Source organism: Podarcis tiliguerta (assembly GCF_965153285.1).
Source record: "Podarcis tiliguerta genome assembly, chromosome: 14".
NCBI classification, from domain to species: Eukaryota; Metazoa; Chordata; class Lepidosauria; order Squamata; family Lacertidae; genus Podarcis; species Podarcis tiliguerta.
Genome location: NC_139547.1, coordinates 53670598 through 53695320, shown reverse-complemented (window position 1 = coordinate 53695320; position 24723 = coordinate 53670598).

Here is a 24723-nt window from a genome sequence, read left to right as displayed (position 1 = left end):
TTCCATCACCAGGGACATCTTACTGTCTGCAAGGCCAAGGATGTTTGACCACGCAAGAATGGAACTGCTCCAAGAATGCTCACATGGAACCCGAACCTGAACACTGCTGGGTAACTGTGAAAACCCAAGGAATATCTTGTATATTATTTCCCCTTGCCCCATAAACAAGTAATTATTAGAACTTAAACCTCCAGGTTGTCTCTGTCACTCACTTTCTAAACTGCATGATCTCACTGGTTATTCTATTCTCATCTGCCACAACCACATGTCTTTTATGTTTCAAGTTGCACCCCTGCATTTAGACCTTCATTGTCACCTGCTGGGTCCCTCACATTGCTCTCCTACTTTAGATGACAGAATACATTTCTCCATATGCATTTCTCTGCATCTTTACATATAACTACCATATTTTTCGCTCTATAGGACGCACTTTTCCTCCTCCAAAAATGAAGGGGGAAAGTGTGTGCATCCTATGGAGCAAATGCAGGCTTCAGGAAGCTATCCGCAAGCCTGCGGAGCCCGGCGGGAACTCCCTCTTCTCTCCACAGGTTGTGGACAGCTGCCTGCACCCTGCCGCCCTGCAGAGGCTTGAAAGGCTGTCACCGAAGCTGTGCTCCAAAGGCTTCAGGGATCTTTGAGGCTGGCGGTGGAGGAAAGCAGCGCTTCCCTCCACCGGTAGCCTCACAAGTTGGGGGGGGCAGTGGCAGCCTTTGAGCTGTTCCCCGACCTGCTCTTGAACACACCTTGAATGCACCTAGTTTTTGAGGGGGAGAAAAAGGGGGGGAAATTTTCCCTGTTCTCCCCCTCCTATGGTCCAGTGCATCCTATAGAGCGAAAACTACGGTAGTCAGATTAAGCTGTTGGTTCATGCAAGAAGGGTTTCCTGAAGTATTTAGAAACACAAATGTCTGGCAAACACTAACCATTTCTCTATTTTGTAATACCCTGTATTGCACCAGCAACTGGAGTCTGCATTATATTAATTGTTTCCTCCCTCTGCTTAACTGGTGTACAAGGATACACCACTTGTTGCTGCTGCTGCTGCTGCTGCTGCTGTTACATCCCTAAGGCTCAAAATCCTAAAAATCAGGTCTCTGTTGGTAACACATGTACACTTGAGGAAAATGGTGCATGTGTGATTGAGGAAGAGATTTGGAAAAACTAGGGAGCTCCCTTCAGATTACCAGTTTGCAGGTGGGCCGCTTGCTTTCCTGTGACTCGCCATTCCCAGTGCATAGCTCAACAAGAAATATGTATGATTATTTTACTCTTATTATTTTGTCTCACAGAGCAGAATGCTCAACAAAGATAGCTTTGAAACGTGTAATTATCTCAAACTGCTGGGTTTCATCATCTATCTTGTCAAATCCCATGTCAGACCATGAACACAGTCAGTATCAGAGTATAAAAGAGTATATTAAATAAAACCTGTGATATTCAGAGCCCCAGTGAGAAATTGTGAATACACAGGATCTCACGGGTCAGATCTTTGGCACCTCCCCTTTACAATATCATCATCATAAAACCTTTTATTGGCATCACATACAAACATCCATAGCATAGAATATAATCAAGAGCCATTAAACCTAATGCAATTTATGGTGGATGAGAGAGAAATCTGCCGTTCTGCAATAAGTGTTGGTCAAGATGGCAGGAACATTTCTTCTGCTGATTCTTCTCTTCCTGTGGCTCCAGATGCCTCCAACTGAGTGCAAGGAAGACTCTGAGAGATGCACCATGACGGATCCTTTCCAGCTTCCATGCCAGTATTATCAGAGAGGGGACCTAACCATTGCAGGAATTGTTACTTATTTGGGTTATGTATGTGAAGAAATAGATCTCCATGATCACCCAAACACAAAGTTTACAGATGAACTTTTGTAAGGAAATAACTCTGTCCTTCATAGTGTACACTTCTATATCCTGCTATAAGCTACAACTACACCACACAAATCCTGGCATGCTCAGAAAATATTTGACTTTTTTCCAAGTACAAAGGTTAAAAATACATTTTCTTCTCTGTATATTGTGATCTTGGCATCTTCTTCTGTGTTGCTTTATTCCTCATCTGGAGGTTTCTGTCTTCTGCCTCTTCTGCCTTCTCCTCACCTGATTTCATGTTTCTCACCTGATCTCATGCTTGATCCTCATCCTCCCTCTGTGTTTCCTTTCACACAAAGGATGGATGGTTTTACTTTGCAACAAAGCTTGATCCCCACATTCACAATCACCACCATTTAATCTGACAGACACAGATGCTGTGAGAAAGGAATATCATAGATTCTGGATTATATTCCCATCTCTACTATTTAAACAATATTGGTTAAAAATAACTGAAGTCTTGCAAACTTATTTTTTTGAAAACAAAGAAACTATCGGAGATATGTGCAGAGTAGAACAAATAAAATTACTACGTCTAAGTTTACCGGATCATAAGAGATAAGAATAACTCTTACATTTGTGTGTGTTGTAAGATGTGAATGTTCTGCACAAAACTAAATGCTTTTTAGATGAGATATTCCTAAAGGTGATTGAATACTGACCATGGGTGTCCATTAGCAAGTATTAGGATTTACAATGCATATGAGTTTTTTTGCTTCTTTTATTTAATCTTTTGGAATTTGCTGGGAAAAAGCCAGAAAAGATGAATACCTCTGACACATTGTACAACTCTTTTATTAGTTCAATGCTGAAGTACTACCAGAATACTCTCTCCCTGGTGTTTGCTGTGAAAGAAATCAATGAGAACCCCAACATCGTACCGAATATGAGCTTTGGGTTCCACCTCTATGATAGCTTCGTGAATACAAGGATGACTTATCAGAACACCCTGAAACTTCTGTCCATCACAGAAAGGATTGTCCCCAACTTCAAATGTGACAAGAAAAGAAATATGATAGCGGTTATTGGAGCACTTGACTCTAACATCTCTCTTCACATGACTACGATCTTAGGCATCTACAAGATTCCACAGGTATAATAATAATAATAATAATAATAATAATAATAATAATATGCCACCAATCTGAAAGGATTGGCCCCGTCACTCTGGGTAGCTTCAACCAAGTTATAAAACCACAGTAAAGCATCAAACATTAAAAACTTCTTGATAGAGGGCTGCTTTCAGATGTTTTCTAAAAGTCAGATAGTTGTTTATTTCCTTGACATCTGAAGGGAAGGTGTTCCACAGGGAGGGCACCACCATTGAGATGGCCTTCTGCCTGGTTCTCTGTAGCTTCACTTCTTGCAGCAAGGGAACGAGCAGAAGACCCTCAAAAGAGGACTTCAGTCTCCGGGCAGAACAATGGGGGTGGAGACGCTCCTTGAGGTCTACTGGGCCTTTGAGGCCGTTTAGGGCTTTCAAGGTCAGCACCAACACTTTGAATTGTGCTCGGAAACGGGGAGGCAAGGTTGGTCTTTCAAGACTAGTGTTATATGGTCCCAGCAGCCACTCCCAGTCCCCAGTCTGGCTGCCGCATTCTGGATTAGTTGTCATTTCCAAGTCACCTTCAAAGGTAGCTCCACATAGAGCGCATTGCAGTAGTCCAAGCGGGAGATACTGAGTGTGTGAGCTGTGAAGCTTTCCTGCCTCTGGTACAATAATGATCTTCTGGTTCTCCATACCTCCTTTTACCTTGCTTCATTTTTCTGAAAATGAAAGTGAGAAAGAAAAATATATAACTGATACAGAAGTCTCTGGCCTTCCTCATTTTTTCAGAAAAAAATCATACCTGGAAAACTAAAGAGTTCACTCACTGATATTCAGTCGTGGTTGGAAGGGCTTTGGTGCTCACCTGACTTCCTGTCACAGGTGTCACTGCAGCTTGTCTGGAAGGAGGGAGGGAAAGGGAGAGAGAGGGAGGTTGGTGCAGCGCAAATGCACCAGTAGGAATCCTCCTCCCAGGAAGCTGCACAACTCCAGTTGCGAGAGGGCAGAGAAACGATGCTACCCAACTACTGATGGAGATACGCACTAGGTTATGGTGAGATCAACATGCATCCATAAACGGATTCTTCCCTCTTTTTGCCTTTTTCTGTTGCACAAGGATGTTGAAGGAATGACTGTGATGGCCCCTCCCCACAAGCTGAAATATTTACAGTACTTCATTGATGAGTAATGGATTCAGTGTTCTATATAACACCTCTGAAACAAGGCACTTGTGCTCCATTCATTCAAATTCCTCTGATATACAAAACTAAAAAATATATTTCCACTTGAGGCAGTTATGTGGGATGAATCCTATGTTGAGACTTTGAGTACGAGCAGCTTTTGGAGTAGACAGTTAGTGGGCTGGCAACAAGCGAAGTTAAACAGAGTATGTGAGAAGTCTGCTTGGAGACAGGGAAGCCTAGCAACAGGTGGTGATTGGCTAAGTTCTTCCTTATAAGCAAGTGTGACACAGCAGTTTTGTTGTTGGAGTGTTGAGTTTGGAATAGGAGTTTGAATCTTGTATGTGTATATACTAACTTGTACAAGTTCTGTTCCTGTTTTCGTCATCCTGGAATTCACTGATTTGGCAGCTGGTAGCAAGAGCTCTAGGGACGCGCGTGGTGCTGTGGGTTAAACCACAGAACCTAGGAATTGCCGATAAGAAGGTTGGCAGTTCGAATCCCCGTGACGGGGTGAGCTCCCATTGCTCGGTCCTTGCTCCTGCCAACCTAGCAGTTTGAAAGCACGTCAAAGTGCAAGTAGATCAATAGGTACCGCTCCGGCAGTAAGGTAAACGGTGTTTCTGCGCGCTGCTCTGGTTCGCCAGAAGCGGCTTAGTCATGCTGGCCACATGACCCGGAAGCTGTACGCCGGCTCACTCGGCCAATAAAAAGATGAGCGCCGCAACCCCAGAGTCGGCCACGACTGGACCTAATGGTCAGGGGTCCCTTTACCTTTAGCAAGAGTTATGGTTGAGATCCATCAATATCCTAACCATTTGCTATTACTCTCCCATTATTGTGAGATTGATTTCTTCCTTAGATTGCTTATTGTGCATTAGCTCCAGTGAGGAGGAGCGAGTTGCAGCTCCAAACCTTCTTCCGGACGGTGCCCAATGAGAAATATCAATATGCAGGGATTGTCAAGCTGCTTCTTCATTTCCAATGGAAGTGGGTCGGACTTGTTGCATCAGATGATGAAAATGGAGAGACGTTTGTGCAAATCTTGGTGCCAATGCTTTCCCAGCATGGAATCTGCACAGCCTTCAATGAAAAAGTGCAATCCTTATCTCAAGGGGTAGATCATTTCACTTCATGGGAACTCGTTCCGGCTAAATTCTCTTCCCTCATGTTCTCAGAAGTCAACATATTAATTCTATGTGCAGAATCTCAGACCACTGCAGCTGTGAAGTGGTTGAAATATTTCTTTTCAGTAGCTGAAGATATTGCAGAGAATTCTGCAGGCACAGTGTGGATTTTGACAGCCCAATGGGCCTTCTCATCAGAAACAATGCAAAGGTATCATGATATTCAACTCTTCGATGGTTCCCTGTCTTTAGCAATCCACACAGAAAAAGTCCAGGGATTTACAGAATTCCTTCAGACCCTAAACCCCAACTCTCCGAATGGAGATGGGTTCCTCCAGACTTTCTGGGAAAAGGCATTCAACTGCTTGTTTTCTGTTTCCAATGACCCCAATGAAAGCAGAGACACATGCACTGGGAAAGAGAGTCTGGAGAGCCTTCCTGGGCCCATTTTTGAAATGACCATGACTGGTCAAAGTTACAGTATCTATAATGCGGTTTATGCCATTGCATATACTTTGCACAAGGTTCTCTCATCTACGCCAAAACACAGAAGGATGGCAGGAAGAGGTGGACTTGATCCTCCCAAACTGCAACCTTGGCAGGTAAGATTTCTTAATTGGAATAACCTTTCCTTGGGCTAAACTAATGGGTGATGCCACACAGTCCATAAAATGAATACAAATGGAAGAAAAACATCTCTTACAGTATTTACCTTTCCCGCACAAAACGAATGTTCTTTTCAGTGCTTCTGTTTTCCCTTGCCTTCAAGCTGGAGCCAGAATCAATATATTCCCTGTACTTCCCCTTCAGGTTGCAGAGGTGGAAGTATCTCCTCCTGCTCTTCCTCACACAGATATGTCACCTCCTTGTAGGACTCAACAATGTGGTGGAAGGAGGTGCATGTTCTGTTGTCAATGTGTTTGGGATGCTGATATGTCAGGAGTGGTGAAGAAGGAGGCATGTGTAAGTGGAACACTTTATGTGTTAATATCAGAAAGATGGTGTGATTTTATCCAGGATAAACCTCTCTAGTACACTGCTACCTCCATTTACATACACTTCAAGTTACAGACGCTTCAGGTTACAAACCCAGAAATAATACCTCGGTTTAAGAACTTTGCTTCAGAATGAGAACAGAAATCGTGCCACGGCGGCAGCGGGAGGCCCCATTAGCTAAAGTGGTACCTCAGGTTAATAACAGTTTCAGGTTCAGAACAGACCTCCAGAACGAATTAAGTACTTAACCCGAGGTACCACTGTAGTTTCTTCAGAGAATATCTCACCATTTGACATTGCACAAACCACTCGTGTTTGTCTCTCAGCACACTATAATAGAACTCACCATTACCTGCTCTCTGTTTCTTTCTCCCCTCCCAGAAGGTCTTCCTTTCTTACCAGCCTCTCAGCAGGTCCATGGAGGGTCCTGGGTGTGCAGCCCTCCCCCTTGCTTGCTGGGCTCTGGGAAGGAGGCATGAGGGCGCTTCCCTCCCAAGGCCAGGTGAGCAAGGCCTTGGGATTCCATTCCAGCCTCGGGGAAGGAGACACAAGGCCATTGGGTGCCTCCAAGGGGCCAGGAAAGAAGGGGCCCCCTTGCTTCCCAGGCTGTGGGGAGGTCCTGACAGGGCTCTGGGAGCATCCCTGGGTCCTCCTGCAACCTTCCCAGATCCTAGGAAGTCCCTCTCCACCTTGGGAAGGGCAGTTCCAGGGGTTCCTGAATTTCCACAATTTTGCCTTTGCACATGAACCCCCAGAGGTGAACCCCCAAATACTTAAGCGTCAGATCAGCTGTACTTCCTAGAAATCCATTTCTGCTTCAAAGGTGGACCACACCTGTCAGGGCTGGCTCCTGGTCCCAGCTCACAGAGGACCAACGCTGGCTGGTATTTATGTACAAAAGTCTTTATTGAAGTACAGTTTCCATTTCCTCGCCGCAGCGCTCCAGCTCTACGTCTCAACTTTAGACCGGCGAAGCTCCATCTGAGTCTCCGCCCCCTGTACACCAGTTTAAGACTCTAGCTTTACTCCACCTCTTCTTTCTCCTCTGGGTCCTGCTGCCCTCCGGGGCCCCTGTCTCCCTGGATTCCTCTGAGGCTGACGATGACGACCCCCCTGACTCCTCCCGCTCTCTTCGGCGGGCTTTAGGACCTGGCTCTCTTCCCGGGCTGCCCACTGTGCCTCCCTCCTGTACATTTGAACTTGGCGCGCGCGCGCGTTTAACTTTCCTGATGACCGTTTCCTCACTCCCCGACGGAGGTGTGGTCAATCCTGCCTCATGTTCTCCCGCTGGCAGCGCTCCACCTGATCCCGATGCCTGGGACTCCTCCCCCCTACTGCACTCTGGGGGGGACGTGGGCCCTGATTTCCAACTGCTACTCTCTGAGTCCCCTCTGCCCCCTTCTTCCCGAGGTGTCCCCCTGGGCACTCCCCTTGCCCTGACCATGGGAGCTCCTTTCTGTGAATCGTCCGATTCACTGGAAAGACTCAGAGACCTCGGATCGCTGTCATCGCTGACATTTCCTTCGGACTCCTCCCCTTCACTTTCCATTTCCTCCTTATCCTGTGCCTCTCCTCCTGAACCCCTGACAACACCATTTTTAACTTCTTTCCATTGTGTGACATACATTGATTGATACTTTTTCCTTTCTAAAACCAATAAAGCATCTAATCCTGTCTAGCTTCTATCTTTCCTGAGGAGCATCTCCTTCAACAACAGTGCTGGGGATTTTGTGTCTTTTGATGAGAATGGGGAATTGGCAGCTGGATTTGACGTTCTGAACTGGGTTACTTTCCCCAACCAAACCTTCCTGCGAGTGAAAGTAGGAAAGACAGAACCACAGAAATCCCACGATGTTGACTTCAGCATGGATGAAGAAGCCATCACATGGCACAAAGCATTCAATCAGGTGGGAGTGGACTCTTGGTTCTTTTTTTAAGGGAGCAGTTTTATTAATATTCAGAATACAAATACAAGAATAAGGTCTGATATAAATAAAATTCTTATACCAAGTTAATGCATGAAGGGGTTGCAACAATAGAGTAAGCTCTCCTTCCAGGCTCACGTCACCTTAATGTAGGAGTAACGGTAAAGGGAGGTCAAGGGCTCCTGGGCAGTTAAGTTCAGTCAAAGGCGACTCTGGGGTGTGGTGCTCCTCTCGCTTTTCAGGCTGAGGGAGCCACGTTTACCTGCAGACAGCTTTCTGGGTCATGTGGCCAGCAGGACTAAACCACTTCTGGTGCAACGGGACACCATGATGGACACAAGAACACACAGAGATGCCATTTACCTGCCCGCTGCAGCAATAACTATTTACTGAATACAATTTATTCACACATACCTCACCTTTCTGGAATAACATGAATCTGCCAAATGCTCTTGTCTCTTTGGTTCAAACTGTCTTCTTTACCATGCAAAAGGGGGCTTCCTCTTCTCCTCTCTTTCTGGCTAGGTGCTGCCCCTTGGTTTGTGCAATGATCGGTGCCAGCCAGGCTACAGCCGGAAAAAGAAGGAGGGGCGGCCATTTTGTTGCTATGACTGTGCTTCATGTCCAGATGGGGTGATTTCAAATCAAACGGGTAGGAGACATCAGCTGCTCTTTTATAAATTGCTTCCTAAACTATTTCAACAGTGGCCCCTTATTAACAGTTCAGTACTCCAAAGCAGAACAGCAGTTGCACTCAGATCTGGAAAAAAGAAGAGGGACACAGAGAGTTGGGCAAACTAGAGCCACATCTTTAACCTTGACAAAGTAGATCTGTGAAAATAGGTGTGGATCATGTCCTGTGTTCTCTGCCTGCTTCCCATCTGCCACAGCTTGTGGAATCAGTGAAGACTTTCCTAACCCTCCATCCCCATAGTTTTAGGGCAGAGAGCCAGAAACACAAAATCATATTGGGCTTCCCTCTTTTCAGTAGAGATGACCGTTTGAAAGGCCATTGGAGATGGAGGAATCCATTTCATTACAAAGAATGAAACATGCCTGAAGAAAAAGGTTGCCTTGTTTGATGGAACTCATATATCATTCATTTGATTTTTTTAGATGCGGATTATTGTTTCAAATGCCAAGAAGGTCAATTTCCAAACCACAACAGAGATCAATGCATTCCCAAGACCCACAATTTCCTTTCCTACACAGAGCCTTTGGGATTCACATTAGCTGCCTTAGCTCTGCTCTTTGCTCTGGTCACAGCCTTGGTCCTTGGCGTCTTCTCTAAGAACGGGGACACTCCCATTGTCAAAGCCAACAACCGGGACCTCACCTACACTCTGCTCCTTGCCCTCTTGCTCTGCTTCCTCTGCTCCTTGCTCTTCATTGGCCAGCCTCACCCAGTGAGCTGCTCTTTACGACAAACGGCCTTTGGCATCATCTTCTCCATTGCGGTGTCTTGTGTCTTGGCCAAAACCATCACGGTGGTTCTGGCCTTCATGGCCACCAAACCAGGATCCAGGATGAGGAAATGGGTGGGGAAATCTCTGGCCAACTCTGTTCTTCTGGGTTGCTGCTCACTTCAAGCCAGTATTTGTGCTGTTTGGCTCTGTACGGCTCCTCCCTTCCCAGATGTGGACATGAACTCTCTGGCGGAGGAAATCATTGTGGAATGCAACGAAGGCTCTGCCCCCATGTTTTATTGTGTCCTGGGGTACCTGGGATTCCTGGCCAGTGTCAGCTTCACCATGGCTTTCCTGGCCAGGAAGTTGCCCGACAGTTTCAACGAAGCCAAGTTCATCACGTTCAGCATGTTGGTGTTCTGCAGCGTTTGGCTGTCCTTTGTTCCCTCTTATCTGAGCACCAAAGGAAAGCAGATGGTGGCTGTGGAGATCTTCTGCATCTTGGCCTCCAGTGCAGGCTTGCTCGCTTGCATCTTCTTCCCCAAACTGTACATAATCATTCTGAGGCCCGACTTGAACAGCAAAGACCACTTGATTCTGAGGAGCAAATAGGAGTCAATTTGCACTGATACATTTAATTGTTGCATTATGAGAAAATGCAGACATTTTTTGGAATAAAACTGACCAAGTAAAGCCCTTGTGTGTCCTAATTCTTATCTTTTTCATACTCTGTGTTTTACCCCTCTCTTGTCATTGTCTGTTGTCTATGCTCAAAGTGCTTCCCACAGAAATCTAAGTTTAAACACAGTAATACATAAAAACATTGGGAGAACTTGCTGGATCCGGTCCATGGAGCATCTGGTCCAGAAGCCTCTTCTCACAGGGCCAACCAGAAATCATTAATATCATTATTTATTGAATTTATATACCACCTTTCAATTATTATTACCATTACAGGGGTACCTCTGGTTGCGAATGGGATCTGTTCCGGAGCCCCGTTCGCAACCTGAGCAGAACACATGCCGCCTCTGCACATGCGCGTGTCGCGATTCGCTGCTTCTGTGCATGCACGTGAAGTCATTTTGCGCGTCCACGCATGCGCGAGCGGCGAAACCCGGACGTAACCCTTTCCAGTACTTCCGGGTTGCCGCAGGACACAACCTGAAAACACTTAACCTGAAGCAAACGCAACACCAGGTATGAATATATTATTAACATTAGTATTGTACCCTGCCCATCTCATTGTGTTGTCCCAGCCCTCTTGGTGGCGTCCAACATATATAAAAACCTTACACACTACAAGGCTTCCCGATACAGGGCTGCCTTCAGATGTCTTCTAAAGGGTATATCGTTATAAATCTCCTTGACATCTGACGGGAGGGCGTTCCACAGGGCGGGCTGCGCTACTGAGAAGGCCCTCTGCTTTGTTCTCTGTAACCTCACTTCTCGCACTGAGAGAACCACCAGAAGAACATCAGCGCTGGACTTCAGTGTCCAGGCTGAACAATGGGGGCTCCTTCAGGTATACGTCCATAGATCTCAGGGTTCTTCACCACATTCCCAAAATGTAAGCTTGTCCAAGCATAAGCTCAGCTTCACTTAGAAAAACACACCTTCTTGCTTTAAACTCAACTCTGTGTCTCTCCCTTTTTGTGAGAACTGATAATGTTGCTTTTTCATTCAAGACTACAGCTACTAATTAATAGCATAGGGATATAGACCAATTTAGGGTAGATTAATTAGGAGGTCAAGATAGGCTTTAAACCTTGTGGTACCCCAGCCAATGAGAAAACAACGGAGGGAACCTGCGCTTTGAGTAATAGGGAATATAAGTTTCTGCTTTGTTAATTTTCGGTGTGCTGCTTTGGGTCACACGCTCTTGCAAGAGCATTTTGTGATCAATGAACTCTTTGCTCCTTCACCAATTCTGTTCAGGTGGGGGGGTTTTGTTTGTTTGTTTTTGAGGTTTTCAGACCCACTTTTAACACTCTTCCAGATTTGCACTCAACCTGTACTGGCAGTCCTCTTCTGGCTCTTTTTATCAGCCAGTAGGGGCAAGGGTCAAATACAAATGGAACACGAAACCCACCATTCCTCTGGGAGCCGCTTTCTGTTCTTCATGGAGCTGGGAAGGTTCATAAGAACCCAGGTTAGGAACCTTCTTGCCTAGGAACCACACTGAGACGAGCTCAAGAGAACTTCTAACACCTTGCCAACCTTCCGTTCCCCAGTAGAGCCTTTCCCTTGGCTGCTTCCATCACCAGGGACATCTTACTGTCTGCAATCTCAAGAATGTTTGACCACGCAAGAATGGAACTGCTCCAAGAATGCTCATATGGAACTTTAACCTCACACAGTGAAAGCCCAAGAAAGATCTGGTATATTATGTCCCCTTGCCCCATAAACAGGTAATAATTAGAACTTAAACCTTCAGGTTGTCTCTGTCGCTCACTTTCTAAATTGCAGGATCTCACTGGCTTTTCCATTCTCATCTGCCACAACCACATGTCTCTTATGTTTCAAGTTGTACCCCTGCATTTAGGCCTTCATTGTCACCTGCTGGGTCCCTCACGTTGCTCTCATACTTTTAGATGACAAAATACATTTCTCCATATGCAAAAAATCTTGGGCAAAAAAAATGAGAGGCACAAATACAAGATGGGTGACACCTGGCTTGAGAGCAGTACATGTGAAAAGGATCTAGGAGTCTTGGTTGACCACAAACTTGACATGAGCCAACAGTGTGATGCGGCAGCTAAAAAAGCCAATGCAATTCTGGGCTGCATCAATAGGAGTATAGCATCTAGATCAAGGGAAGTTATAGTGCCACTGTATTCTGCTCTGGTCAGACCTCACCTGGAGTACTGTGTCCAGTTCTGGGCACCACAGTTCAAGAAGGACACGGACAAACTGGAACGTGTCCAGAGGAGGGCAACCAAAATGGTCAAAGGCCTGGAAACGATGCCTTATGAGGAACGGCTAAGGGAGCTGGGCATGTTTAGCCTGGAGAAGAGGAGGTTAAGGGGTGATATGATAGCCATGTTCAAATATATAAAAGGATGTCACATAGAGGAGGGAGAAAGGTTGTTTTCTGCTGCTCCAGAGAAGCGGACACGGAGCAATGGATCCAAACTACAAGAAAGAAGATCCCACCTAAACATTAGGAAGAACTTCCTGACAGTAAGAGCTGTTCGACAGTGGAATTTGCTGCCAAGGAGTGTGGTGGAGTCTCCTTCTTTGGAGGTCTTTAAGCAGAGGCTTGACAACCATACGTCAGGAGTGCTCTGATGGTGTTTCCTGCTTGGCAGGGGGTTGGACTCGATGGCCCTTGTGGTCTCTTCCAACTCTATGATTCTATGATTCATTTCTCTACATCTTTACATATAACTAGTCCGATTAAGCTGTTGGTTCATGCAAGAAGGGTTTCCTGAAGTGCTTAGAAACACAAATGTCTGGCAAACACTAACCATTTCTCTATTTTGTAATACCAGCAACTGGAGTCTGCATTATATTAATTGTTTCCTCCGTCCGCTTAACTGGTGTACAAGGATACACCACTTGTTGTTGTTGCTGCTGCTGCTGCTGTTACATCCCTAAGGCTCAAAATCATAAAAATCAGGTCTCTGTTGGTGACACATGTACACATGAGGAAAATGGTGCATATGTGATTGAAGAAGAGATTTGGAAAAACTAGGGAACTCCCTTCAGATTACCGGTTTGCAGGTGGGCTGCTTGCTTTCCTGTGACTCGCCATTCCCAGTGCACCACTCAACAAGAAATATGTATGATTATTTTGCTCTTATTTTTGTCTCACAGAGCACAATGCTCTAGGGAGATAACTGTGGAATGAGTAATTATCTCAAACTGATGGGTTTCATCATCCATCTTGCCAAATCCCATGTCAGACCATGAACACAGCCAGTATCAGAGTGTAAAAGCATATATTAAATAAACCCTGTGTCATTCAGAGCTCCAGTGAGAAATTCTGATCGAAAGGATCTCATGGATCAGATCTCTGGCACATTCCCTTTATCAAAGTAATCCAGAGTCATTAAATCTAATGCAATTTATAATGGATGAGAGAGAAATCTGCTTTTCTGCATAACTGTTGGTCAAGATGGCAGGAACATTTCTGCTGCTGCTCCTTCTCTTCCTGTGGCTCCAGATGCCTCCAACTGAGTGCAAGGAAGACTCTGAGAGATGCGCCACGACGGATCCATTCCAGCTTCCATACCGGTATTATCAGAGAGGAGACCTATTCATTGGAGGAGTTCTTTATACTTTTGGCTATGTATCCGAAGAAATAGATTTCCATGACCATCCAAACACAAAATTTACAGATCAACTTTTGTAAGGAAATAACTATATCCTTTATAGTGTACACTTCTATATGCTGCTATAAGCTACAACTACACCATACAAACCATGGCATGCTCAGAAAATGTTTGACTTCTTTTCCATGTATGAAGGTTAAAAATACAGTTTATTCTCTTTATATTGTGATCATGGCATTTTCTTCTGTGTTGCTTTATTCCTCATCTGGAGGTTTCTGTCTTCTGCCTCTTCTGCTTTCTCCTCACCTGATCTCATTTTCTCACCTGATCTCATGCTTGATCCTCTTCCTCCCTCTGTGTTTCCTTTCACACCAAGGATGGATGGTTTTACTTTGCAGCAAAGCTTGATCCCCACATTCACAATCACCATAAATTAATCTGACAGCCACAGATGCAGTGAGACAAGTATATAATAGATTTTGGGTTATATTCCCAGCTGTACCATTTAAACAATATTGGGTAAAAATTACTGAAGTATTAATCATAAGGGATAACTCTTATATGTGTGTGTGTTGCAGGATATGAACGTTCTGCATAAAATTAAATCCTTTTTAGACACTATATTCGCATATATTGACTGAATATTGACCATGGATTTCCATTATCAAGTGTTAGGAGGCACAAGTCATATGAGCTTTTTGTTAATTTTGTGTTATTTAATCTTTCGGTATTTGCTATAAAAAGCCAGAAAAGATTAATACCTCTGACACATTGTACAACTCTTTTATTAGTTCAGCAATGAAGTATTACCAGAATATTCTCTCCCTGGTGTTTGCTGTGAATGAAATCAATGAGAATCCTAACATCGTTCCGAATATAAGCTTTGGGTTCCACCTCTATGATAGCTTCTTAAATACAAGGATGACTTATCAGAACACCCTGAAACTTCTGTCCATCACAGAAAGGATTGTCCCCAACTTCAAATGTGACAAGAAAAAAAATATGTTGGCTGTTATTGGAGCTCTGGACTCTGATATCTCCCTTCACATGACTACGATCTTAGGCATCTACAAGATTCCACAGGTATAATGATGATGATGATATGCCACCCTTCTGACTGGGTTGACATTGCAACTCTTGGTAGCTTCGACCAATAAAAAAAACCACAATAAAGCATCAAACATTAAAAACTTCCTGATACAGGGCTGCCTTCAGTTGTCTTCTAAAAGTCAGATAGTTGTTTATTTCCTTGACATCTGATGGGAGGCCGTTTCATAGGGAGGGCGCCACTATCGAGATGGCCCTCTTGATTCCCTGTAGTTTCATTTCTCGCAGGTAGGGAACCACCAGAAGGCCCTCGGCTCTGGACCTCGGTGTTTGGGCAGAACCATGGTGGTGGAGACAGGTCTACAGGGCTGAGGCTGTTTAGGGCTTTCAAGGTCAGCACCAACACTTTGAATTGTGCTCGGAAACATACTGGGAGGCAATGTAGGTCTTTCAGGACTGGTGTTATGTGGTCTCGGCGGCCGCTCCCAGTCACCAGTCTGGCTGCCACATTCTGGATTAGTTACAGTTTCCACACCACCTTCAAAGGTAGCCCCATGTAGAGTGTACTGCAGTAGTCCAAGCAAGAGATAGTGAATGTGCGAGCTGTGAAGTTTTTCTGCATCTGGAACAATAATTATCTTCTGGTTCTGCATACTTCCTTTTACCTTGGTTCATTTTTCTGAAAATGAAAGTGAGAAAGAAAAACTGTCCAGCTTTGCTAATTTTTTCGGTAAAAAATCGTACTTGGGAAACTAAAGAGTTCCCTTACTGGTATTGATGGTCTCCATTTGGGGCAGGGAGCTCTGCAGTCGTGTTTGGAAGGGCTTTGGTGCTCACCTGACTTCCGGTCACAGGTGTCACTGCAGCTAGTCTGGAAGGAGGGAGGGAAGGGAGAGAGCGGGAGGTTGGTGCAGTGCAAATCCTCCTCCTCCCAGGAAGATGCATTTTGGTTAACAAATCATTTCAGGAATTGTGAACTAGGAACAACAGCAACAACATATTTATATGCTTCACATCTGACTGGGTTCCCCCAGCCCTTCTGGTCAGCTCCCAACTCATGGGTTCCACCAGGTAAATCTAATATGGCACATTCTACATACTTCATTGAAAATGATAAACCTGACCAAGAGGTTGTCATGGTGAGTACTGGATAAAGTGTTTTATGTTATAACACCTCTAAAACAAGGAAGCACCTTCCCAAGTGGCTGCAAACAAAATACTCTATGGGGAGGGGGATGCAAAAAAATCAACCACTGAAGTGGAAAAGGAAGAATATGAATATTCCTCAAATGTCTGATGCTTTCCATGAAATTAGTTGACATTACCTAGTACCATACTGCAAAACTGAAGCAGTTAATCAAAAGGATGATTCTGGGAAGAAAATGACCATATTGTTGGCATTAGGGAACAAAGATTTTGAGCATTTCATCCTCATAGATCCAATTCGCTTAAGAAACATTTCACTTTCTACATACTTCATTATAAATGATAAACCTGACCAAGATGTTTTCATTGATGAGTAATGGATAAAGTGTTTTATGTTATAACACTTCTAAAACAAGGAACTTGTGCTTACATTTGTTCAAATTCCTCCAATATATAAAACTAAAGAATATATCTTTACATTCAATGAATCTTCATGGGTTCCACTTCAGGCAGTTATGTGGGATGAATTCTAATCGTCTGCTATTATAACTCTCCCATTATTGTGAGGCTGATTTCTTCCTTAGATTGCTTATTGTGTATTGGCTCCAGTGAGGAGGACCGAGTTGCAGCTCCAAACCTTCTTCCGGACGGTGCCCAATGAGAAATATCAATATGCAGGGATTGTCAAGCTGCTTCTTCATTTCCAATGGACGTGGGTCGGACTTGTTGCATCAGATGATGAAAATGGAGAGAAGTTTATGGAAATCTTAGAGCCAATGCTTTCTAAGCATGGAATCTGCACAGCCTTCAAGGAAAAAGTACCAGCCTTATCTCAAGGTATAGATCATTTCAGTTCATGGGAACTCATTCGGGCTATGTCCTCCATCTTGATAGACTCAGACGTCAATATATTAGTTCTGTGTTCAGAAACTCAGACCATCACAGCTGTGAAGTGGTTGAAATATTTCTTTTCATTATATGAAGATATTGCAGAGAATTCTGCAGGAACGGTGTGGATTTTGACAGCCCAATGGGCCTTCTCAGCAGAAACAATGCAAAGGTATCATGATATTCAAGTCTTTGATGGTTCTCTGTCTTTTGCAATTCACACAGAAAAAGTCCAGGGATTTACAGAATTCCTTCAGACCCTAAACCCCAACTCTCCAAGTGGAGATGGGTTCCTCCAGACTTTCTGGGAAAAGGCATTCAACTGCTTATTTTCTGTTTCCAATGACCCCAATGAAAGCAGAGACACATGCACTGGCAAAGAGAGTCTGGAGAGCCTTCCTGGGCACATTTTTGAAATGACCATGACTGGTCAAAGTTACAGCACCTATAACGCGGTTTATGCCATTGCATATACTTTGCATAAGATTCTCTCATCCAGACCGAAACACAGAAGGATGGCAGGCAGAGGTGGACTTGATCCTCCCAAACTGCAACCTTGGCAGGTAAGATTTCATATTCGGAATAATTTTTTTCCTTCGGGCTAATATATTGGATGATTATACACATCCATAGAATGAATGCACATGGAAGAAAAACACCCTTTACAGCATTTACCTTTCCTGCACAAAACAAATGTTCTTTTCAGTGCTTTCCTGCTTTGCTTGCCTTCAAGTTGGAGCCAGAATCAATATATTCCCTGTACTTCCCCTTCAAGTTGCAGAGGTGGAAGTATCTCCTCCTGCATTTCCTCACACAGAAATGTCACCTCTTTGTCGAACTCAACAATGTTGTGGAAGGAGCTGCATGTTCTGCTGTCCTATGTGTTTGTGATGCTGATATGTCAGGAGTGGTGAAGAAGGAGGCATGTTAAAGTGGGCCTCATGATCTGTTAATATCAGAAAGATGGTATGTTTTTATCCAGGAAGAACCTCTCCAGTACTTTCCTCGGGCAACATCTCACCCTTTGACATTGCACAAATCACTGGTGTTTGTCTCTGAGCACACTATAATAGTATTATATATATATATATATATATATAGATAGATAGATAGATAGATATATAAAACCACAGAAAAACCTCCAACATTAAAAACCTCCCTGCAATATGAGTACTTGATTTTTGGTAAATAATTTTTATTAATTTTCAATTAGAAACAACCCAATTAATAACAATACAATACAATCACAATATAAACATATATAACCAAATTACATTCCAAATTAAAAAAAATCAGGGCGGATGTCCCATGTTCTGGATGACTGGGGCAATCATCTCACACATTATTATTTTCTGCTTCTTCGCTGTTGCTATCCTATTTCCAAATTCAAATCTTTACCTCTCAAAGTCTCCAGTCATTGGTACATATCTCCTGTCATATTAAATTAAATCCGTATGTCCAATTCACCTGCCAGAACACAGTTTATTTCTTGCTGTTTTAAAGAGTTCTCAACACTGCCTCCCTTCCAAATCTGGGCTATTGTCCAAGTCTGCTTCATTTAAAGATTAATGACGTCATGAGCTGTTATCAAGCTGATTTGGAGAGATACAAAGGAGTAGGGTATACTTCACTTTTATATTCAGCAATCATTTGGCGATTGATTGGCTTTTCCTGGAATCAACACCTACTGTCCCCCGCCCGGGCCCGGGGGGGGCGGCTGCCAGACACCAGCTTCACCTTCCTCTCACCTTTTATAACAATGATCCGTGCAAAAAAATCACTATTTTTTGTGAAGTATTTCCCTGTAGTTCAAAGAGATGTCTCCCACTCCCTCAAAAGGAGATTTTCCCACTGCAACGCAGCTCTCGGCGCCATTTTCTGAGTTCCTTTGTCCTTTGCCAAATCCAATTAAAACTTCAAATGAGGGCTGTGCAGCCACATAGCTAACTACAATGGGAAGTCCTCCTGTGTTTCATTTAATGTTAGTTCTTTGTTGGTGAGGTTCAGCATAGAAAAACAAATGTAGACACATAAAAGAAGAAAAATAACCTCTCACCTCACATTAATGAAAACACAATGATAGGAGTCCTTTTCTAAACCTCGATATTCAGCGACTGTTTCATTTAGCAGATCTTTTTTAACTCCTTCTTCCCAGAACACTCCTGTTTCTTGTCAAATTTTTAAAAATTTATAAAACAGGAATCCCCGGCTGCTGAGACTGATTTTGGAGAGTTGCCAGATTCGTACTTTGGACATCACCCAGCATCCCTGACTCCACATCTTCTTGCGGAGCACAGATAACAGACGATCTGTGGGTGAGCAGGGTCAATTACCCTCATTTAACCTTGAATTACTAGCACGACTGGGAGATCTCACCACCATATCTCACCGCTGAAGACCGGAAGTGTCATATGAGTACTTTAAAAAACTGAATAGATGCCAAGCATAATAATGCATATGAAAATGGTTCTGAAACTAGACTTCTTTTATTATCCATGTGACAATGCACAAAGTCAAGCAACAGAAGGAGATCTATCAAGAATGAAGAATGCATTTGAAAATATATAGGTTTGATTCTACCCCTGAGTGCCAAACTATTCTGTCCACAAACAAAAACTATCTTCTAGAGGCAGCAGTTGTTTCTGCACCAAAGAGGAACTTCTATGCTATTTTCAAATGTTTTTGCCTGGTCAATTTTTTAACATGCTCCTGGAATGTTCCTTATTTACAGGAGGCCCACAATTTACGCTCACTTTACATATGGGATTGCAACTTCATGTAAATAAAGAATGGAGTGCCATGAAAACTCACCATTACCTGCTCTCTATTTCTTTCCGCCGCCCGCCCCCCCCCCTTCTCCCTGCCCTCCCAGAAGGTCTTCCTTTCTTACCAGGCTCTCAGAAAGTCCAGGGAGGGCCCTGGGTGTGCAGCCCTCCCCCTTGCTTGCTGGGCTCTGGGACGGAGGCATGAGGGCGCTTCCCTCCCAAGGCCAGGTGAGCAAGGCAGTGCACTCCATGCCAGCCTCGGGGAAGGAGACACAAGGCCACTCGATGCGTCCCAGAGCCCAAGAAAGAAGGTGCCCCCTTGCATCCCAGGCTGTGGGGAGGTCATGACAGGGATCTGGGAGCATCCCTGGGTCCTCCTGTGACCTTCCCAGATTCTAGGATGTCCCTCTCCGCCTTGTGAAGGGCAGTTCCAGGGTTCCTGAATTTGCATGATTTTACCTTTGCACATGGACCCCAGAACTGAACCCTCAAATGCTTAAATATCAGGCTAAGTGGACTTTATAGAAATCCATATGTGCCCCAAAGGTGGAACACGCTATTTTTTACTCCTTTCCATTGTGTGACATATATGGATTGATACTTTTCCTTTCCAAAACCAATCAAGCGTCTCCCTTTCTTTACTTTTAAATTTTGCCTTGTTTTCTTCTGTCTAGCTTCTGTCTTTCCTGAGGAGCATCTCCTTCAACAACAGTGCTGGGGACTTTGTGTCTTTTGATGAGAATGGGGAATTGGCAGCTGGATTTGACGTTCTGAACTGGGTTACTTTCCCCAACCAAACCTTCTTGCGAGTGAAAGTAGGAAAGGTAGAACCACAGGAATCCCACGATGTTGACTTCAGCATGGATGAAGAAGCCATCACATGGCACAAAGCATTCAATCAGGTGGGTGTAGACTCTTGGTTCTTTTTTTAAGGGAACAGTTTTATTAATATTCAGAATACAAATACAAGAATAAGGTCTGATATAAATAAAATTCTTATACCAAGTTAATGCATGAAGGGGTTGCTACAATAGAGTAAGCTCTCCTTCCAGGATTACGTCACCTAAATGTAGGAGTAACGGTAAAGGGAGGTCAAGGGCTCCTGGGCAGTTAAGTCCAGTCAAAGGCGACTCTGGGTTGTGGTGCTCATCTCGCTTTTCAGGCTGAGGGAGCCATGTTTATCCTCATACAGCTTTCCGGGTCATATGGCCAGCAGGACTAAACCACTTCTGGTGCAACGGGACACCATGATGGACACAAGAACACACAGAAATGCCATTTACCTGCCCGCTGCAGCGATAACTATTTATTGAATACAATTTATTCACACATACCTCACCTTTCTGGAATAACATGGATCTGCCAAATGATCTCGTCTCTTTGGTTCAAACTGTCTTCTTTACCATGCAAAAGGGAGCTTCTTCTTCTCCTCTCTTTCTGGCTAGGTGCTGCCCCTTGGTTTGTGCAATGATCGGTGCCAGCCAGGCTACAGCCGGAAAAAGAAGGAGGGGCTGCCATTTTGTTGCTATGACTGTTCTTCATGTCCAGATGGGATGATTTCAAATCAAACGGGTAGGAGACATCAGCTGCTCTTCTATAAAATGCTTCCTAGTCTATTTCAACAGTTGCCCCTTATTAACAGTTCACTACTCCAAAGCAGAACAACAGTTCCACTCAGATCTGGAAGAAAGAAGACGGACACAGAGAGTTGGGCAAACTAGAGCCACATCTTTAACATTGAGCAAGTAGATCTGTGGAAATAGGTGTGGATGATGTCCAGTGTGCTCTGCCTGCTCCCCACAGCTTGTGGGATCAGTGAAGACTTGCCTAACCCTCCATCTCCATAGTTTTAGAGCTGAGCCGAGAGCCAGAAACACAAAATCAAATTCTCCTCCTCCAAATGGGCTTCTCACTTTTCAGCAGAGACAACTCTTTGCTCTTTCAATGGCACCATATTAACAGTCATCAAAACTTTGTTTCCTAAATTCCTGCAGATTTGAGTGATAGCAACTATATGGTTTATGGAAAAAAACACATGTTGCATTTTACTAGTTTCTACTTACCGTATTTTTCGCCCTATAGGATGCCCCTCCAAAAATGAAGGGGAAATGTGTGTGCATCCTATGAGGTGAATTCAGGCTTTCGCTGAAGCCTGGAGAGCAAGAGGGGTCGGTGCGCACCAACCCCTCTCGCTCTCCAGGCTTCAGGAAGCTAACCGCAAGCCTTGGGAGCTCCGCAGGAGTTCCCGTCAGGCTACCAAGGCTTGCGGATAGTAGCCTGCATCCCGAAGCCTGGGGCGCGCTGCACAGTGCCAGCCCCACAAGCTCGGGGGACAGTGGGGAGGCGGAGCACCTGCCATCCCGCTGTTCCCCGACCTGGTTTGGAGGCTGGCGCTGCGGAGAAGCAGGCTTCTGCCCACCGCCAGCCCCACAATCTCAGGGGGTAGATATCCGCAAGCCTGGGGAGATCGGCGGGACTTCCCGCAGGGCTTCCTAGGCTTACGGATAGCAGCCTGTTCTGGGGGCTGGGTTCGGGGGAAGCTCGGGCGTCCCCCGCCCAAGCCCTGTGCCTGGGGGGGGGAATAATTTTCCCCCTTTATTTCCCCCCCAAAAAACCACGTGCTTCCTATGGGCCGGTGCGCCCTATGGGACGAAAAATAAAGTATCTCTGATACTTGTTTCCAAATAATTAATGGCTCAGAATTGTGTTTTGGAGCAAAAGCAATATTTCTTTCAAAGGAGATTTGAAAGGCCATTGGAGATGGAGGAATCCATTTCATTACAAAGAATGACACATGCTTGAAGGAAAAGGTTGCCTTGCTTGTGGGAACTCATATAAAAGTAATTTGAATATTATTATTTTTAGATTCGGATTATTGTTTCAAATGCCAAGAAGGTCAATTTCCAAACAAGAACAGAGATCATTGCATTCCCAAGAGCCAACATTTCCTTTCCTACTCAGAGCCTTTGGGATTCACATTAGCTGCCTTAGCTCTGCTCTTCACTCTTGTCACAGCCTTGGTCCTTGGCGTCTTCTCTAAGAACAGGGACACTCCCATTGTCAAAGCCAACAACCGGGACCTCACCTACACTCTGCTCCTTGCCCTCTTGCTCTGCTTCCTCTGCTCCTTGCTCTTCATTGGCCAGCCTCACCCAGTGAGCTGCTCTTTACGACAAACGGCCTTTGGCATCATCTTCTCCATTGCGGTGTCTTGTGTCTTGGCCAAAACCATCACGGTTGTTCTGGCCTTCATGGCCACCAAACCAGGATCCAGGGTGAGGAAGTGGGTGGGGAAATCTCTGGCCAACTCTGTTCTTCTGGGTTGCTGCTCACTTCAAGCCAGTATTTGTGCTGTTTGGCTCTGTACGGCTCCTCCCTTCCCAGATGTGGACATGAACTCTCTGGCGGAGGAAATCATCCTGGAATGCAACGAAGGCTCTGCCCCCATGTTTTATTGTGTCCTGGGGTACCTGGGATTCCTGGCCCTGGTCAGCTTCACGGTGGCTTTTCTGGCCAGGAAGTTGCCCGACAGTTTCAACGAAGCCAAGTTCATCACTTTCAGCATGTTGGTGTTCTGCAGCGTTTGGCTGTCCTTTGTTCCCTCTTATCTGAGCACCAAAGGAAAGCAGATGGTGGCTGTGGAGATCTTCTGCATCTTGGCCTCCAGTGCAGGCTTGCTCGCTTGCATCTTCTTCCCCAAACTGTACATAATCCTTCTGAGGCCCGACTTGAACAGCAAAGACCACTTGATTCTGAGGAGCAAATAGGAGTCAACTTGCGTTGATGCCTTTAAGTGTTGCATTATTAGAAAATGTAGACATTTATTGGAATAAAACGGGCCGAGGAAATCTCTTGTGTTTCCCAGTTCTTTTCATTTTCCTACTCTGTGTTTTAACCCCTCTCTTGTCACTGTCTGTTGTCTATGCTCAAAGTGCTTCCCACAGAAATCTAAGTTTAAGCACAGTAATACATAAAAACATTGGGAGAACTTGCTGGATCCGGTCCATGGAGCATCTGGTCCAGAAGCCTCTTCTCACAGGGCCAACCAGAAATCATTAATATCATTATTTATTCAATTTGTATACCACTTTTCAATTATTATTAACATTACAGTGGTACCTCTGGTTGCGAATGAGATCCGTTCCGGATTCCCATTCGCAACCTCAGCAGAACACATGCCGCATCTGCACGTCTGCGCATGTGTGGGTCACGATTTGCTTCTTCTGCACATGCGCATGAAGTCATTTGAGCGTCTGCGCAAGCAGCGAAACCCGGAATTAACCCTTTCCTGTACTTCTGAGTCACCGTGAAACGCAACCTGAAAACACTTAACCTGAAACAAACGCAACACGAGGTATGAATGTATAATTAACATTAGTATTGTACCCTGCCCCTCTGATTGGGTTGTCCCAGCCACTCTTGGTGGCTTCCAACAACCTTGGTGGCTTCCAAAAACCTTACACACTAGAAGGCTTCCCGATACAGGGCTGCCTTCAGATGTCTTCTAAAGGTTATATCGTTATAAATCTCCTAGACATCTGACGGGAGGGCATTCCACAGGGCGGGCTGCGCTACTGAGAAGGCCCTCTGCCTCGTTCTCTGTAACCGCACTTCTCGCACTGAGAGAACCACCAGAAGAACATCAGAGCTGGACCTCGTTGTCCAGGCTGAACAATGGGGGCTCCTTCAGGTATACGTCCATAGATCTCAGGGTTCTTCACCACATTCCCAAAATGTAAGCTTATCCAAGCATAAGCTCAGCTTCATTTAGAAGAACATAGCTTCTTGCTTTAAACTCAACTCTGAGTCTCTCCCTTTTTGTGAGAACTGATAATGTTGCTTTTTCATTCAAGGCTACAGCTACTAATAGCAACCTCAGACAAAATGTGTTCTCATTCACGTAAAGATACAAGGCTGCAGTTGCGCTAGGCAGCCTCAGACATAAATGTTGATTTTCACGAGGCCATGGTGCTAGATAACTTTAGACAGTTGAGATTTAAGGCGTCAGCAAGTATAGAGATCAATTCACACTTATCTCC